This window comes from Triturus cristatus, chromosome 7, assembly GCF_964204655.1.
Source record: "Triturus cristatus chromosome 7, aTriCri1.1, whole genome shotgun sequence".
Lineage (NCBI taxonomy): Eukaryota > Metazoa > Chordata > Amphibia > Caudata > Salamandridae > Triturus > Triturus cristatus.
In genome coordinates this window covers 333,750,182-333,768,867 of record NC_140590.1, presented here as the reverse complement: position 1 = coordinate 333,768,867, position 18,686 = coordinate 333,750,182, and the positions used below count along the sequence as shown (strand labels likewise).

General features: G+C 48.3%; 1 protein-coding gene across 2 annotated transcripts in view; it reads right to left on the bottom strand.

The window, feature by feature from the left end:
- The window catches only part of LOC146809609 (G protein-coupled receptor family C group 5 member C-like), an 81,501-nt gene that overhangs the window by 46,964 nt on the left and 15,851 nt on the right, over positions 1–18,686 (bottom strand). The window contains exon 1 of one of the 2 annotated variants that reach the window (XM_085616456.1): positions 1,840–1,950. The exons of the other annotated variant lie outside the window; for it this stretch is intronic. The gene's annotated coding sequence lies outside the window, so the exon portion shown is untranslated. Of the gene's footprint in view, positions 1–1,839; positions 1,951–18,686 lie in introns of those variants that run through there. 2 annotated transcript variants of the gene reach the window in all.

Sequence of the window (18,686 nt, the reverse complement as noted above, 5' to 3'; positions counted from 1 at the left end):
GTTCCACTTTCATTATTCCCAGTAGAAAACAATAGTAAAATCACCTTAAAACATTGAATATAGCAGTGAATGTAATTAGCACACACTTTAAAGTATGCTCCACAGTTGTCCTAATCACCTGACTGTTAATTAAATAAACCAAAACAGAAAGGCCATGACAGGGTTTAGTGCTGGTGTGGAAGTCTTTTTTGGCACCCCACCAATGACCTCTTTCTCTGTAGATAACTTAACTACCACCCTCCAACATTGCCCTTCATCTCTCTGTAGCCCCTCCCCCTCATGGCCTCCTCCTCAGACTCCTCACTGCCACCTTCCACCAGTGCCCCTCATCTCTCTGTAGTTCCCCCCCCCACCCCATGACCCCCTCATCGGATTCCCTCACGACCACCCTCCATTAGTGCCCATCAGGTCTCTGTAGTTTCCCGCTACCCCATGACATCCTCCTCGTCTTCCCTCACTTCCACCCTGCACTAGTGCCCCTAATCCCTTTGTAGTTCCCCCCACACCATGACCTCCTCCTTGCATTCCCTCACTGCCACCCTCCATTAGTGCCCCTCATCTCTCTGTAGTTCCCCCCACCCCGTGACCTCCTCCTCTGACTCCCTCACTGCCACCCTCCACCAGTGCTCATATCTCCATTGCCCCGCTCTCATATCCATTCCATTTGTTGTATAGCGCTACTCATATCAGTGTAGGGTGTCACAGTACTTTACATAACAGCACACATTATACAGAGACAATAAATCAGTCTACGGGGAATGTCACATAAGCCAATGAGGATTTCAAGGTGTAGAAATCACATGTCATAGTGGGCAACATATTTTACGAGGGTTTTGTCTGGAGAAGCACAAACTCAGGATTTAAAGAGTACTCCAGTGGTTGGCTTTACTGAAAAAAATGTATAACTGCCCAAACGAACTCTTTTTAGCAACATTAGAATAATAAAAGAATGGAGAAGTTCTAACTATATCACAACACAAAAAACCGAATTTTGGATGCAGCTCTTTGATGACAGTTCATTGGTCACTGTCCTATGTTAGGATTGTAACTTCTGAACTGCAAGTAACACAAGGATCTCTGTGACAGAGGTAGTAACCCGCTGAGCTATTTCCATAAAATTCCGTTTATCAGCATTTAAAAACTACCAACAAAGGGTTGCTCCGCAGCAGGATCATAAATCGCCAGTTATACGATTTTTTTTTTTAAATTGTTGTTGTACATCGGTTTCAGATTCACTGCGAGGGAGGCACCCTCTAGAACCGGGCCTGTTAGTGACTGCTAGGAAAGAATAATGTTCTGGTTTCTTCGGAGAAAATATCGGTGGCGGCCCAGTTTGCGAATCAAAGCACTGCACACTTTATGCCGCACTGCCTTTCAGACTCCACCCTGCCATCTAAAGAAAGCATTCTCCAACGGTTATTTATTTCACACGCTCTCCCCGCTTCTGGCTTTTCGCTTGCATTTCGGCCTGTTGCTCTTCTCTGACCCCTTCCCTGGTGTGATTCATCATGAGCCCAAGAGGTCTGGACTGTAAACAAAGAGTATGTACACAAAAGTAATTTTACGTGTGTGCTGCTGTAGTCACCATTCAGGCGCGCATTTCAAAAATATAATATTGGTATCATTTCCGTTGTGATTGTGCAGGTGCTGGGCAGGGCGTTTAACTTCACCCCGGGCGGCCCGCCCTATTGTGATATAATGTACGGCTAGGGCAGGGCCCCCTGGGCATCGTTGAATTTTGAGATTGTGGAGCCGGAGCTACCACGGTGTCCGTCAAGCCAACACGCTTGGCTTGGCTCGGCTCAAGATAAAAAATACCAGCGCTCATTTAGAACTTACGGTTTACTGGTGGTTGGCGGCCGGAGCACTCCCTTTATTTAACTGATAGGCCTGGTGCAGCTCCTACTGCCTGCCCTCCACGTCGTCGTCGGGCTGACCTGGCTGAACCGCTGATGCTTCGTGGGGTGTGGGCGTGCTGGGGCGTGCCATTCTGAAAACAATCTGTGCACGCTGCCTGTCGCACAGCCCCCACCCGCAGAAACCTACTCCAGCCCAATCAGTGTCCCGCGGCTCCCGCCTGGCACCCGCCCGCCGGAAGCACTGAACTAAGGGCTGCCTCTGCGCCGCCAAAAGCAAATTCGCAATGCGCTTGCTATATGGAGGATATTGGATAAATAATTATGGTTAAAACCAAGTAATTCCTCATATCTTGCGAATCTTGGCTCTCAAAGCCGTAACACTTCACTAGGACTCACTCGAGGGACAAACAAGTACAACACTTTCTGCCCGAGTCCGTAAGGTAAATATGTCATCAACGCGCATACGTGTAGACCCGGCCCTGATAAATAAGTGCCGGTGCTAAGCACCGGCAAGCACCGGCACAAATTAAGCACTGCCCCGGGGATTGTAAACATCCAGCGCTGCCCTTTTCCCCAGCTCCTGTGAAAAATATTGTGGTTTCTGCCACAGAACGCTGCCTGCCTGGTAGTGAAATTTACTGCCATTGGAAGAGAGCGGTGCAGAGTGCATCTGCCAGGAGTCCGCAGTTTGATTCTGCGTCCATTTCATTTTCTTGAGTCACAAGTGCCAATTTCAGCGCCTCAGTGTGCTACGTAAAGGGAAGAAGTATTGATAAAAGAATTGTAACTTTGGATTCAGAGTCTCCTAAGAGTTGATGGAAGATTAAAATATGTAATGGGAGAGTTGATGCATTAGCCCACTGAGCCATCTTAACGTGGCCCTGCTAGGGCGTTACGCACACACCTAGGTACGTAGCTGACCCATGATGAGTGCGTGGAAATCTTCTGTATGTTGCACCCATGAAGATGGATTTTGTAATGTGTAGAGCAGAGCACAATCCACATTAGAGGCGCGTTAAGGACCTTACTAATGTGGATTCGGGCCCCCACTCTTGCAGTATCCTAGCGCTGGGAAATGTTTTTCTTTGTTTTGGGTAGAGTTCAGGCTCTCCTCTTTCTAGACACCCATTCAGTGCATGTGGTCCTATTTCAAGGCTCCCATGTGTGGCTGATCGTCCAAACCCTTTGAGTGGAACTGCTGTAACGCTCACTCTTTCTTTCACTGTGCAGAGTGGAAGTAGTTACGCGCTTTCACTTTGTTTGCAATGCAGTGGGTGGACCTTGGTATTGATTGTTTTTGTGAGTGCTGAATGTGTGTAGATGGTCTCGTCCTTTCACAGTTGCATGAATTTTATTAGGTTATGAATCTGAGTTGTGGTTTTGTTTGTAGGTCTTCAGTTTCCAAGCGTGTGCATTTGTACATCTTTAGGTATCGTATTTGGATGCAGAATTTACATATTGGGTGGTAATATGTTATGCAGCTTTTTGTGGAGTCTTTACATTGGTTGGAAGGAAGGGAATGAAGCATTACTTAACAGTAATCTTCATAACACTAATTAAGGTCCTCCTCGTCCCATTCATTGCTAGATGAGGTGGTCCACCTTCCGAAAGACACTTTAACATGCTAGTATTTTCTTTTTCTTTTTACTGATTTAAAGCCCTTCCCACCCCATGCCTGCTAGTATCAAGACCAGACAAACAACAGAGTGGGGGGACATGACTGGGACGAGGAAGGCCTTAAACGGAGTGATGAAGATTACCGGTATTTAATGGTTCATTACCCCCTCATAGGACCTCCTTGTCCCAGTCATTACTATATGAGGACTTCACAAGCCCAACAAACCAAACTTGAAATAGAAAGAGCAGGAAAACCAATACTTTAATAAATCAAGCTTCTGTCATTGCTGCTGGAGCACCATCATTTTGACTCCACCTTTACACGTCACTAATACATAACATAAATGAGACGAAGGCACCGCATACTGATGATCTGGTGCTTTTGTTAACGTTATAAACCAGGAGTTTCAGGAGCTAATACAGATATAACGTTGTGTGCTACAGAACCCTTGTGGGACGGAAGTGCAACCACAAATTATAGGTTCTTCTTTCAAAAGACAGAGCCTTGAAAAAGTCGCGGGATATTGCCCACAGAGCGACGAAACACGTGTCGGCTGCTGCTGTCTGAAGACATACAAGAATAAAATGAAGGAATCTATATATGATTTGGAAAAAAAAAGTCTTTGCCTACTTTGTGCTTTTAGGATTAAGTTGCCACAACTTTAGACGTGTGCTGGGGATTGTTGTTCTACATGTTTTGCTGGCCTTGGCCACAAAGATTTGGAGGAGGCTGGTGGTTCTCTCCACCCTACGAGCACAGTCACCTAGATATTTGCTTCAGTATATAGTTTAAGTGTTATTCTCCTTAGCGGCGCCAATTCACCTATATAAATATACCACTTATCAAACTATCGAACAAACCATCCTCACCTATTTAGAAAGTGTTTACTCTAGAAACGATAATGGATTTGTGTAATGTGTGCACAAATGTCTCATGTATATCTCACATAAAATGTAGTCCTTAACCATACTTACAAATGATTAAGAGATTTACTGTAGGCCACCAGCAATATGAACCTAATGCACTGACAAGTTATATTCATTTGTGTTTAAAAGTGTGTGCTGTGCTTTGGGCTTCTTGTCGTTCAACCCCGAGCAGTGTCTCCACCAAAGATTACTGGCCTACACTCACCGAGTGACCTGTGGGCTGGTATTGTTATATTTCTCTTGAGGTCCCTTCGCGATCCCTGGTCCGTCGACTGCTGGGTCCTTGTGAAGGCAACTCTAACTTTAATTGGGCTTACCTGGTTGCTCCAGACGTGCCCTGACTCTCCATCGCTTGGGGAGTCCCCAGGACTTTGCTGGTCCACACCGAAGCATCTTTTCTCTTCCTGCGTGGGTTGCTGTTGCCAAGGCTTGTTGGGTTCAATACGAGCACCGACACCGCAGCATTCGACATCCTTCATGGGACAGCTCAAATCCAGCTTCTGGCTGGCGTCGACACCTCCTGGTCCTCGTGGCTGCAGAGTCAAGCTTCACCTCTTCGCAACTGAAACACCCGACATCGGTGGGCATTCATCTATCGTGCCCCTGGTCACTGGCATGTGACCCAGACTCTGTCCCCTCTGCTTTCAGGTTCTTCTGATCTTCAATCCAGGCTTTGATCACACCGGACACTTTTCTTCTTCCCGGCAGCAGCACTTTGCAGCAGATCGCCATTGAAATCAACGACGATTCCCGACACCATTTGATACCTATGCACCCAGCTTCACTGGGTGAGGTAACTCGAGTACTCCGGTGCTCCCGTGGGTGCTAGCCCAAGAACCCCCTAAGTCTAAAGGAGTTTGCTCAAAGTCCTCTCCTAAGTGTCCTTAACTTCTAAAATTCCAAACGCGACTTTCCCATAGAATAGTATGGGGCTCGCGCCTGTGTTCTCACACTGCACGCTTCCCCGGGGGGCTCCTGTGTCACTACCTTGGGTGGTTCCTTGGGGTCCCAGCGATTCTACGTGCTCTAGGCACTGTGTCTAGTCAAGTCGTGGTTCTTACACCACCTTCTTAATATATGGTTTGCTCCGCCCTTGGGGCCCATAGTATATTGTGCTATTTACTGTCATTTTAGAACTGTATTATTGTGTATCTTGGACTGTAATCTCATAAAGAGATTAGTAGTGAGTGTTTAGAAATAAATACATATATTTTATACATACCTTGTGTGGTTCTCCTTTCATTTAGTGATTCAAGAGGTTATAATCTGGTAAACCAAGCTGCTTTACACTCCTTCAAGATTTAGGACTAGGATAGCTTTCAATAAAGGTTGTCTTTAAACCTATTCATCAATAAGGGTTGTTTGGACTGGTACAAGGTGCCCACTATAACTAGTGTACAGCATTTACCAGGCCAACTTCTCACATTAGTGTGCAGCGGTTGGATTCAAGCTTGCTATTGCTTTACCAGATAATCTCTTTGAGTGACTAACTGAAAACCACTATAGGTACTATAGGTACATATAAATCAAGTCTAGAATACAGTAAGTGCTGCTGAACTTAGAGTTGTGTGTCAAGGGCTTAGCACACCCTTTCTACAACTCAAGAAAGTTTAGTAGGCCCCACTACAGTAGGTAGGCGCACACACCACACTAGTCATGTCTTCAAGGGCAGAAGCCAGTGAACCTCTCCCAGCTAAGTATGACAATGTTACATACCAAGAATTGAGGAATATGTGTGCCTCAAGGAAATTGAAGACAGGGAAAAGTCCAACCACACAACATCTCATAACGTTATTGCTAGCAGATGACCTCAGAAAGACCCCAGGGTCTGATGAGGTAGGCATAGTAGGTGGGGCAGCAGAAGAGGAAAGGCCAAGAGGTGACAACACCTATGACCTAGAATCTGAAACTGACCAGGAGTATCAAGATGATTCTAACCTGGAAAATCCAATCTTTCCTGAAGGTGAGGAAGAAGGGCTCTGAAGGGCTGGTTACTTGGCAGTAAAGTGTGTGATTTTAAAGGATTGTACAATTTGATTATGAGGGAGCAGATCCTTAATAATTGTCAAAATCAGCTGTTGCATCAATACCTGGTGGACTCTGATTTGACCTCTCCCCAAGAATTGGGTCAGAAGGCAGACAAATGGGTTAGAACCAGGGTGAGGCAGAAGGTTCAGAACCAAGGTGGTGACTCCAAAAAGCAGGATTCCAAAAACTCTGACTAGGGTGGGGATAAGGGTAAAGACCAGACGTCTTCTCAAGAGCCCCAGAAATCTGCATCTGGTGGGGAGTCCCAATCTAACAAAGGAAAAGGCCAAAAGAAACCATGGTGTAAAATCTGTAAACAGAAAATCCATTGGACAAGTGATTGTACCAAGTCCAAAGACTCCAGCCACCATTGCCCCTAAGGCAACTGTTCCCCCTAGTTCAGCTCCAAGTGGTGGTACTCAGAATAAGGGTGTAGTAGGGTTAACCCTGGGTTCTGAGGTGGACTCTGGCCTAGTCAGAGTTCCAACTCAGGCTGTACTCATCTGTGATGGAGGCATGGCTATGTCCTCCTTTGTGAGTCCCAATAATCTGGGCAAATACAGACAGCAGCTTTTAATCAATGGAAAAGAGGCTTTGGCATTCAGGGAAATAGGAGTAAGTGTCACAATGGTGACAAAAGATCTTGTGGCTCCTGAGCAGATCATACTTGGTGAAATGTACCAAGTGACCAATGCTAGCAATGTCAGGACAGACCATTCCTTGGTAGTTGTTAATTTCTCCTGGGGAGGGGTAACTGGCCTTAAGAAAGTTGTGGTAAGTGCAGACCTCCCTGTTGAATGCTTGCTTGGCAATGATTTGGAGACTTCAGCTTGGGCTGAAGTGGAGCTCAGGACTCATGCAGAAATGTTGGGAATCCCTGCACATGTGTTTGCTGTGACCAGGTCACAGTAAAAAATGTCAAAAACTGAACAGGCCCTGGATCCTGGAAGAATGGACCAGGTGCCTCCCAAGAAAAGGAGCAGCAGGGGTAGGCAGTGTCTTCCCCCCTGACTCAGGAAGCAGATCAGTCTCTTGAGGGAGATGATCTCAGGCCTGAAGAAGGAACTGTCCCAGGTGAGCTTGAACCTGATCAGGCTGAGTTATTGGGGACAGGGGGTCCTTCCAGGGCAGATCTGAGCCAGGAGCAGCTGAGCTGCCTTTCGCTTGAACCCCTCAGAAAGCAAGCTGCTGATGAGGCTGCTGGGAATGCTAGTGGAAGCCATAAGATGTATTGGGATGATGAACTCCTGTACTCAGAGAGTAGAGACCCCAAGCCTGGTGCCTCCAGGAGGTTGGTTAAACCTCTGAAGTTCAGGGGCTTCCTAATAACACTAGCCCATGATATTCCCTTAGCAGGACACCTATGCCAAAGCAAGACTTGGGACAGAATTGTCCCTCACTTTCATTGGCCACACATGTCTGAAGACACCAAGGAGTTTTGTCGCTCCTATGTCACCTGGTAAGGGCAGGTGGCACCACAAAGCCCCCCTGATACCACTACCTGTGGTGGGTGTTCCCTTTGAGAGGGTTGGGATTGACATAGTTGGTCTCATGGATGCTCAGACAGCATCTGGGCACAGGTTTATACTGGTGGTGGTGGACCATGCCACTAGGTACCCAGAAGCCATTCCCCTTAGGACCACTACAGCTCCTGTGGTAGCAAGGGCCCTACTTGGAATCTTTTCCAGAGTGGGTTTCCCTAAGGAGGTAGTATCAGACAGAGATACAAACTTTATGTCTAGTTACTTAACTGCTATGTAGAAGGAGTGTGGACTAAATTACAAATTTACCACCCCTTATCACCCGCAATGCAATGGGTTAGTTGAAAGGTTCAACAAAACTCTAAAGGGCATGATTAAAGGTCTCCAAGAAAAGCTTAGCCACAGAAGGTACATACTTTTGCCCTGCCTTCTCTTTGCCTACAGAGAGGTTCCACAGAAGGGGGTTGCTTACAGCCCATTTGAGCTTCTGTTTGGACATCCAGTTAGGGGTCCATTGTGTCTAGTGAAGGATGGATGGGAGTTACCTCTCAAATCCCCTAAACAGGATATTGTGGACTATGTACTTGGTCTCAGTTCCAGGATGGCTGAGTACATGAAGAAGGCAACTAAAAACCTTGAGGCTTGCCAGGAATTACAAACGGCCTGGCATGACCCAAAGGCTGTGGTGTCTGTATATCAGCCAGGACAGAAAGTATGGGTGTTGGAGCCTGTGGCCCCAGCAGCCCTCCAAAACAAGTGGAATGGCTCCCCGACCAATGCTTGAGGAGAAGTGAGAGGTTACCTACCTGGTGGACCTAGGAACTCCCAGGGGCCCACATAGGGTGCTCCATGTCAACAGGCTCAAGCCATATGTCGACAGGGGTAACATGGGCTTGCTCATTGCAACTGATGAGGGACATGAGGAAGAGTGATCCACTCCTTGACCTGCTCTCTCAGAACCCTGATTATGGATCAGTAGATGGTGTAGCCTTGGCAGGCCCCCTCACTGTCCAGCAACAAACTGACTGCAGAGAACTTCTCAGCCAGTTCAGACATATGTTTTCTCTGACTCCAAGTCACCTGGTGCACTCATGAAGTGGACACTGGGGACCGACTGCTTGTTAAAAATAAGATTTATAGGCAACCTGACCATGTCAGGGACTGTATCAGGACTGAAGTCCAGAAGATGTTAGATTTGGGAGTCATTGAACCCTCGGATAGCTCTTGGGCTAGTCCAGCAGTCCTAGTGCCCAAATCTCACACCAAAGATGGCAAGAGAGAGATGATGTTTTGTGTAGACTACAAGGGTCACAATGCAGTCACTAGGACTGATGCCCGTCCAATCCCTAGGGCAGATGAGCGTATATAGACACTTTGGCCTCAGCCAAGTTTCTGAGCACGTTTGACCTGACAGCTGGCTACTGGCAGTTCAGGCTAGCTGATGATGCAAAGCCAAATACAGCATTTTCTACCCCTAGTGGGTACTACCAATTTGTGGTGATGCCCTTTGGTTTGAAAAATGCACCTGCCACTTTTCAAAGGTTGGTGAATAAAGTCCTTACAGGCCTGGAAGCCTATAGTGCAGCATATCTAGATGATATTGCTGTCTTTAGCTCCACCTGGGAGGATCACCTGGTCCATCTGAGAAATGTTTTTGAGGCCCTGCAAAAAGCAGGCCGAACTATCAAGGCCACTAAGTGCCAGATAGGGCAGAGTCAGGTTGTGTACCTGGGCCACCTTGTGGGTGGAGGCCAGGTTCAACCATTGCAGAGCAAAATCCAGACCATAATGGACTGGGTTGCTCCAACCACCCAGACTCAGGTCAGAGCTTTCTTGGGCCTGACTGGGTACTATAGAAGATTTGTCAACGGTTATGGATCCATAGTGACCCCTTTGAATGACTTAACCTCTAAGAAAATTCCCAAGAAAGTTCAGTGGACAGAAGCTGTCAGAAGGCTTTTGATGACCTAAAGCAGGCCATGTGCACTGCTCCCATTCTGCAGAGTCCTAACTACTCCAAAGAATTCATTGTTCAAACAGATGCATCTGAGTTGGGGGTTGGGGCTGTGTTATCACAATTGAATAATGAAGGTCAGGATCAGCCAGTAGCTTTTATTAGCAGAAGGCTGGCCCCAGAGAGAAATGTTGGTCAGCTATTGAGAGGGAGGCCTTTGCTATGGTTTGGACTCTGAAGAAGTTGAGGCCCTACTTGTTTGGCACTCACTTCATTGTTCAGACAGACCACAAGCACCTCTTATGGCTAAAGCAGATGAAGGATGAAAACCCCAAACTTTTGAGGTGGTCCATTTCCCTACAGGGGATGGACTATACAGTGGAACATAGACATGGGAGTAACCATGCCAATGCAGATGGACTTTCCAGATATTTTCGCTTAGAACATGAAGACACAACTGGTCAAGGTTAGTTTAATGTCCTTATGTCTGGGGGGGGGGGGTTGTGTAGGAGAGTAGGATCTGCTTCTTATGGTTACCCCCACTTTTTGCTGATGTTTCACTGTTTTTCGACTTTAGTCTGGCTGGGGCCCTGCTAACCAGGACCCCAGCCTAGCTGCTTCCTCTCTAAATTGATTACCAGTACTTTAGGTACACTCCAGATTGGAATCTGGGGTACCCTTATAAGTCCCTAGTATATGGTATACTATGTACCCATGGATTAGGTACCCCAGAGGCCTACCAGGGGCTGCAGCATGTATTGTGTGCTTGGGGAGTCCCCAGGACCTTGCTGGTATGCACCGAAGCATTTTTTCTCTTCCTGCGTGGGTTGCTGTTGCCAAGGCTTGTTGGGTTCAATCCAAGCACCGACACTGCAGCACTCGATATCCTTCGTGGGACAGCTCAAATCCAGCTCCTGGTCATCGTCGACGCCTCCTGGTCCTCGTGGCTGCAAGCTTCATCTCTTCGCACCTGAAACACCCGACATCGGTGAGTATTCGTCTATCGTGCCCCTGGTCACTGGCAAGTGACCCAGACTCTGTCCCCTCTGCTTTGAGGTTCTTCTGATCTTCGATCCAGGCTTGGATAACACCGGACACTTTTCTTCTTCCCGGCAGCAGCACTTTACAGCAGATCGCCATTGAAATCAACGACGATTCCCGACACCATTTGACACCTATGCACCCAGCTTCCCTAAGTGAGTTAGCTCGAGTACTCTAGTGCTCCCGTGGGTGCTGGCCCTAGAACCTCCTAAGTCTAAAGGGGTTTGCTCAAAGTCCTCTCCTAAGTGTCCTTCTAAAATTCCAACCGCGACTTTCCAATAGAATAGTACGGGGTCGCGCCTTTGTTCTCACACTGCACGCGTACCCCGTGGGTCTCCTGTGTCACTACCTTGGGTGGTTCCTTGGGGTCCCAGCGATTCTACGTGCTCTAGGCACTGTGTCTAGTCAAGTCGTGGTTCTTATACAACTTTCTCAATATATGGTTTGGTCCGCCCCTGGGGCCCATTGTATATTGTGCTATTTACTATCGTTTTAGAACTGTATTATTTCGTATCTTGGACTCTAATCTCATAAAGAGATTAGTAGTGAGTGTTTAGAAATAAATACATATATTTTATACATACCTTGTGTGGTTCTCCTTTCATTTAGTGTTTCAAGAGGTTATAATCTGGTAAACCAAGCTGCTTTACCCTCCTTCAAGACTTAGCCTGAAGGCGACTCTCATAGCTACCACTACGATAGCTTCCAATAAAGGTTGTCTTTAAACCTATTCATCAATAAGGGTTGTTTGGACTGGTACAAGGTGCCCACTATAACTAGTGGACAGCATATACCAGGCCAACTTCTCCCATCGGGTACATGCACTAGCTTGTTGAAGTATCCCACGGTTCGTCTGGGTTAGCTCAGGAGAGGCAGGAGGCCGCAGTTCTCTCTAGTCACTTTTTTTTGTTCTTTTAGTTTTACATAGCGCAAACTCGAACCGAAGGTATTGGAGCGCTTTACTTGAGCAGCAGTTACATTACTGAAGGACACATTGATTTCTTTTTTGGTAGGCCTAGGGAGTCTAGTCGCTTTTTAATACTTCTTCTGCTTTTTAAAGAATCATTTACTCGGCTGCCAGCTGACAATTGTTTGCATGTTAAGGATTAGAATATCGGTCATACACAGTGCCACAGGAATAATGTGATTCTGCGGTCGCTACATTTTCTGTATAAGTATCGCTTTACCACATTCACCACAAAATCCACAATGTGCTACGTAATCCGCAGATTTTACTCCATGTTTCTCGTGCTTAAACCAATCAAAAGGCACAAAAAAGAGCAAAATCACTAACCCATTGCAATATTTCTTAATCTGGTATTAACGAGGTGCAGCTCTGGCCAAACCGCATTTGTAGGTATTTAAATGACAAAATAGCGATATATTGTCAGAGTGTGCCATAAAATGCGGCCTAATATTAATTGACTCGCAGCTTAATTTTGTCAATCCAGCCGCATAATTTCCCCATAATTCTGATGGCCTTGATCATAAGCACCTGATGACTATGAGAAAGGGGTGTTTAGAGTATGTATCGATTAAATTGGAATTGGTCCCTGAGAAAGCTTGTGAACATTTACACATATATATAGACTAATATTCCTACCGCCCCTCAACTACTCATGATAATGACAAATGGTCTACTCTGGAAACGCAGTGCAGTACAACCGAACATGCTGCACAGCAGTTCCCCACTAGATGACACTGACTGGTAACATGGGGAAGAAGTTACATTATACCCTCCGAATGTGCAATAGTGGTACGGGCTGCGGCCTTGTAATACTACATCTTTGCGCGCCTCTGTCATTTCTGGAACGTATTCATCCTTGCAGTGGCTGCTAATGTTCTCTAATACAAAGCATTTTTATAACTGATAAGAAAATAAATATACATTAAAACAGCCTGATAAAGTACTTTGGAAAATGCGATAATGCTAATAGGAAAAATAACCTGAAATCTCACATTAACTGCCTTTTTATATGGATGCCTCTTAAAACTGGGAGTCAACATAAGTGCAAATTCTTGCTACTAAAGGGAATTCTATGCAGGGACACAAAGTGCTTTGCACAAGATCACATAATCTCATTAAGCTTTGAAAGCTTAATTAAAACATCTCCTGGCTCCACCATGAACAACTTTACTAATTCCACATTTGTCAAATAAAAGCACATCACATTAATGCTTTACGAAGATGCATTATTTGCTTACCTCTCTTTTAAACGTTCTTCTAAAAACTTTCTTTGCTTTTTTTTTTTTAAACCCATCCTTCCTCTTTTTTCTCTCTATACAAGTGTTCCTCGTTTATCCCTTCTTTCACTCTTATAGTTCTCTCAGGAATCATTCCTTTGCCATGTCTCCTTCTACCCCTCCCTCCCCACCCCCATGTGTCTGTGTGAAATTGCCCTCTGGTGGTTGTCTTCCTCCTTGTCTCCTATTGCCTCCCTCTCTCTCTTTGTCCCTCACTCTCTCTGACTCGTATCACCCATCTGTTTCCCCTCTGCATCCTTGTTCAAATCCTTTCTTTCACCCTGCCTGTCTCTCTCCCTCCATTTCCCGCTTACTTTCTCTCACCCTCTGCCTCTGTCTCACTTGTCCGTTTCATCTTGGCTTTCATTGTCACTTCCACTCTCTTCCACTATCCCTCGTTTCCTGTCCTCTTTTTTAAGTCGAGCCTAGCGGCAGTGCGCAAGCGCTACTCGCTCTGCAAGGCATGCCTCATTGGCATATGCACTGGAAGCCCCGCCCAGTCTCCACCTGTATTTGTCAGTGGATTGTGTCATTGCCCTTCGTAAATGCTGGCTTCTGATTTGTAAATAGGCTTGTTAGTCCCTTCTTGGTACCACCTTGTCTCCATTTTTTACCGCCCATAACGACTGGACCTTTTACTTGGCTTGTTACACGGTCTGCATTATCTAGTGCTTGAGCACTATTTTGTTTATTGACACTGATGGGGACAATGTTGGCCGGTTTTCTTATAGAGCGCTATGCCGCTCTAACTTGCATGCTGAGTGCGGCGCCCGCTTTAAGGACACCACGCTCAGTTTTAAAAAAATGTTTTACTTTGTAGTAGAGCGCGGCGCCCGCTCAGGGACACCCCGCTCTGTTTAATTTTAAAGAAAAAAACTTCAATAATGAGCTTCAGGGACACCACGCTCTGCAAAACTTTAAACTATTGGTATTGTAAATGACAGTGCCTTGAAAGGCCTTGCCATTTACAATGCCAATGGCTCAAAAACTTGCAATTGCGAGACCTATTGCATTGTAAATGCTTGTTTACTATTCTGTTCCTTCTGACAACGCTATGTTAGCGAGGTGTGCAGTGGCTTGGCATCACACCAGCATCTCATCACACTAAGGCTGTGCGGTGTAGTACCCAGCTTCAAGGCTACACATTCTCCCCCTCAGGTAATGTTATGCATCTCTAGTAGTAAGTTATTTGTCACCCCTCAGGTACCAAAGGTGTTTGGTGATCCATAGACACTCCCCCGAGACACCGGCTCTTAAGCATTGCCCATACTGAAAGACCTCTTGAGTCCTTTGTGAGAAGTTATTAAAAGTAATTACCCCTGCGAGCTGCAAGTTTGCGAAATATCACAACGCACAGTCTTACAAGACATTTCAGTTGCCGATGGCCTATATTCGCGAATTGAGGCAACTTTGCCATTGGCGAGGATGGGGGAAGTTTTCCGACTTCTTCTAAGGCAAAGCGGCCGCGGAGACCAGCTGTGGCATCTACGCGACCTCTGACCTAACTCCATTTTGTTTCTATCAGATCTTGTTTGCCAGTTGTCAGTAGCTTGTTTCTGCAGCTGACCTTTATGAACCTTTCTACCTTATACTGATCCAATTCATATTTTTAGCCGCATTGACTAATTTTTCCATTGATTTTATGATAAAGCAACATTCCACTTTATTGTAGGTTTTATAGGGCTTTTTTTTTTTTTAAAGCTGGGATAAATAAATAGATAGAATTAATTGACTATGGATGTTGTTGGGGGAGAGGGCTTTGAGATGGGCAGATGGAAGGGCTGCTGAGTGGGTCGCTTTAGGGTGGCCAGATGGCCTGGACTTGCCCGGACAGTCCCACTTTTTAAAGGACTGTCTCGGTACCCTGAAACATTTCCTTAAAATAAATATATGTGCCAGTTTTTGAGAGAGGGTCAGGCGAGCAAGCACATTAATCACAATGTTGTGCAGTCTCACACACATACGGCCTCTCATCAAACCAAGGACCGAAGGTCACGTGCTCAGACCCACCTGTTGTGCTGCCTCGCCTCGTTCCACAGCAGGATTTAATGAATGGAGGTCTCCCTGTGCCACTGGGTCCCACTATCGATAGCTAGGGTGACCAACCGTCCGTAAATTTCACGGACAGTCCGTAATTCGGCCGTCTGTCTGTTGTCCGTGAAGGATTCTTTAACGGGCGCCATGTGTCCTCCGTAATTTTAACCGGCACCGGTCGCACAACCCTAAAGCCGGCACAGCTTCCACCCACCTCCCTGCTTGACTCCGATGCTGTTGAGGTCGGATGTAACAGACTCCGATGCAGTACCAAAGCTCAGATCCCAGCAGCATTGGAGAGGCACAGCGGGTGTAGTGTCGCGATATCTCCCCTGACGTGACACGCGTTGGCGTGCACGTCAGGGCACGTCACTTGAGCCCCAATAAATATTGCGTCACGTAGGCAGAAACGCCACGGCTGCGGAGACGGCGAGCACACTACACCTGTGTCCCGTGTTTTCATTACTGCACCCGCACAGCACACATCCAGTGGGGGCCAACTGCAGATGCCCCCAGCGACACCACAAACTGGCGACGAGGGTGGGCGTGCCCCCGCTCCAGCTCTGCGCGTCCGGTAGGTGTGGCGGCCGTCAGCGATCCTCGCTCGCGGTGCTCGTGCCCCGCCGGAGCGCGCTACTGTCCCTGCCTCCCGGGTCTGCCTAACACGTGCGCGGAAGCGCCGGAGTGCTCCGCAGTGACTGCTGATTCGCGCTGGGGCCGTCTCTGGCATCGGCGCCCCAGCGCGCTTCGTTGACCTCGAGCGCCCCGCCCCCCCTGGCCTGGAGAGCGTGCAGAGCCTGTCGTGCCCAGCCCCCGGTGACGAATAGTGCAGCCTGGGCCTGCAGCTGCCTGGAAGGCTAGAACCACGTGCCCTCAGCCCGTCTGGACCAGTGATCACGGTCCCTGCTGTCCTGGAGCCCCCTCCTGGGGAATCTGACACTGGGAAAGGGGGAAAAGGTCCCGCAGCCCACGTGGAGGCCCTCATTGGCCTGGGGTGGTGAAGGTCTCGCCCAGCGCTAGAGCGCACGTGCCCGAAGGTCTCGCCCAGCGTTGGAAGGTCTCGCCCAGCGCTAGAGCGCACGTGCCCGAAGGTCTCGCCCAGCGTTGGAAGGTCTCGCCCAGCGCTAGAGCGCACGTGCCCAAAGGTCTCGCCCAGCGCTAGCACACACGTGAGAAGGAGGTTCTGCTCAACGCAAGCCGCGCACGTGCAACATGGCAACGATTCCACCAATAGAGCCATTCTCGGTCGAGGGGCCCCCATCGACGGTTGCGGCCCGATGGAGAGACTGGGAGGACAGAGTGCGCATATTCTTCGAAGCCACGAAGGTCCACAGGGATCAGAAGCGCGCAATGATAATCCACCTAGGTGGGAAGGAGATCCACAATATAGTGAAGACGCTTGCGGAAGCCACCCCCAAGACACACACGACGCTAATAGCGGCGCTCAATGAACACTTCGAGCCAATGGCAAACCGCGACTATGAACGCTTCATATTTCGCCAGGCGCGCCAGTTGCCGGAGGAGTCCCTCGACAAATTCTATGCTCGTCTAAAGAACTTGGCGGCCACCTGCGGGTTTCGAGACGAGACGGAGGAGATAAGAGGCCAGATAATACAGGGCTGTGCGTCCGTCAAGCTGAGGGAGAGAATCTTGGAGGAGTCCGGTAAGCCCCTAGCTGATATCCTGACGATGGGCAGAACGAAGGAACTGTCCAAGGCGCGCGCTGCGCACATGGAGGCGGCCCTGCAAGTGCCAGTAAAGACCGAGCCGGTCAACGCGGTGGCAGTCAAGCCTAAACAGAGGTGGCCCCGACGAAAGCCAGGCCCGGCTACTCAAGAACAACCAAAGTCCTGTGGGTACTGCGGTGGCTCACCCCACACCCCGTCGGAGTGCCCAGCGCGAGGGACCAAATGCAGAGGGTGTGGACGTTTTAACCACTTTGAGAAAGTGTGCCGTTCGAAGAGTTTCCGAAGGCCCCGCCAAGCCGTGAACACGGTCGAGGAAGGAGGTCCGGGGGCCAGCATTACAACAAACAAATGATGGACGGAATGCTGACAATGCAGACATTCTCCCCCAGTCAAGAGATCTGGGTTAAATCCATCGTTCTTTTGCCCACTACGCCACCCCAGTTCAGACATGGCCATATGCAAATCAGTCTTGACCCTGTGCCTCATGGGAAGTTGGGAACAGTCCAGCCCGAACTGCCAAGCCATGTCTTCCCTGGACCGGAATCAAGCATCCTAGGACCGGTTTCTGGCTATCAGCCGTCATCAGCCAGGATAGCTTGACTCCAGTGGCGTAGTGAGCACGGGACCCACGTCTGGGCATACCCATCCTACTTAGGGCGAAAAGCGTTACAACAAACAAATGATGGACGGAATGCTGACAATGCAGACATTCTCCCCCAGTCAAGAGATCTGGGTTAAATCCATCGTTCTTTTGCCCACTACGCCACCCCAGTTCAGACATGGCCATATGCAAATCAGTCTTGACCCTGTGCCTCATGGGAAGTTGGGAACAGTCCAGCCCGAACTGCCAAGCCATGTCTTCCCTGGACCGGAATCAAGCATCCTAGGACCGGTTTCTGGCTATCAGCCGTCATCAGCCAGGATAGCTTGACTCCAGTGGCGTAGTGAGCACGGGACCCACGTCTGGGCATACCCATCCTACTTAGGGCGAAAAGCGTTACAACAAACAAATGATGGACGGAATGCTGACAATGCAGACATTCTCCCCCAGTCAAGAGATCTGGGTTAAATCCATCGTTCTTTTGCCCACTACGCCACCCCAGTTCAGACATGGCCATATGCAAATCAGTCTTGACCCTGTGCCTCATGGGAAGTTGGGAACAGTCCAGCCCGAACTGCCAAGCCATGTCTTCCCTGGACCGGAATCAAGCATCCTAGGACCGGTTTCTGGCTATCAGCCGTCATCAGCCAGGATAGCTTGACTCCAGTGGCGTAGTGAGCACGGGACCCACGTCTGGGCATACCCATCCTACTTAGGGCGAAAAGCGTTACAACAAACAAATGATGGACGGAATGCTGACAATGCAGACATTCTCCCCCAGTCAAGAGATCTGGGTTAAATCCATCGTTCTTTTGCCCACTACGCCACCCCAGTTCAGACATGGCCATATGCAAATCAGTCTTGACCCTGTGCCTCATGGGAAGTTGGGAACAGTCCAGCCCGAACTGCCAAGCCATGTCTTCCCTGGACCGGAATCAAGCATCCTAGGACCGGTTTCTGGCTATCAGCCGTCATCAGCCAGGATAGCTTGACTCCAGTGGCGTAGTGAGCACGGGACCCACGTCTGGGCATACCCATCCTACTTAGGGCGAAAAGCGTTACAACAAACAAATGATGGACGGAATGCTGACAATGCAGACATTCTCCCCCAGTCAAGAGATCTGGGTTAAATCCATCGTTCTTTTGCCCACTACGCCACCCCAGTTCAGACATGGCCATATGCAAATCAGTCTTGACCCTGTGCCTCATGGG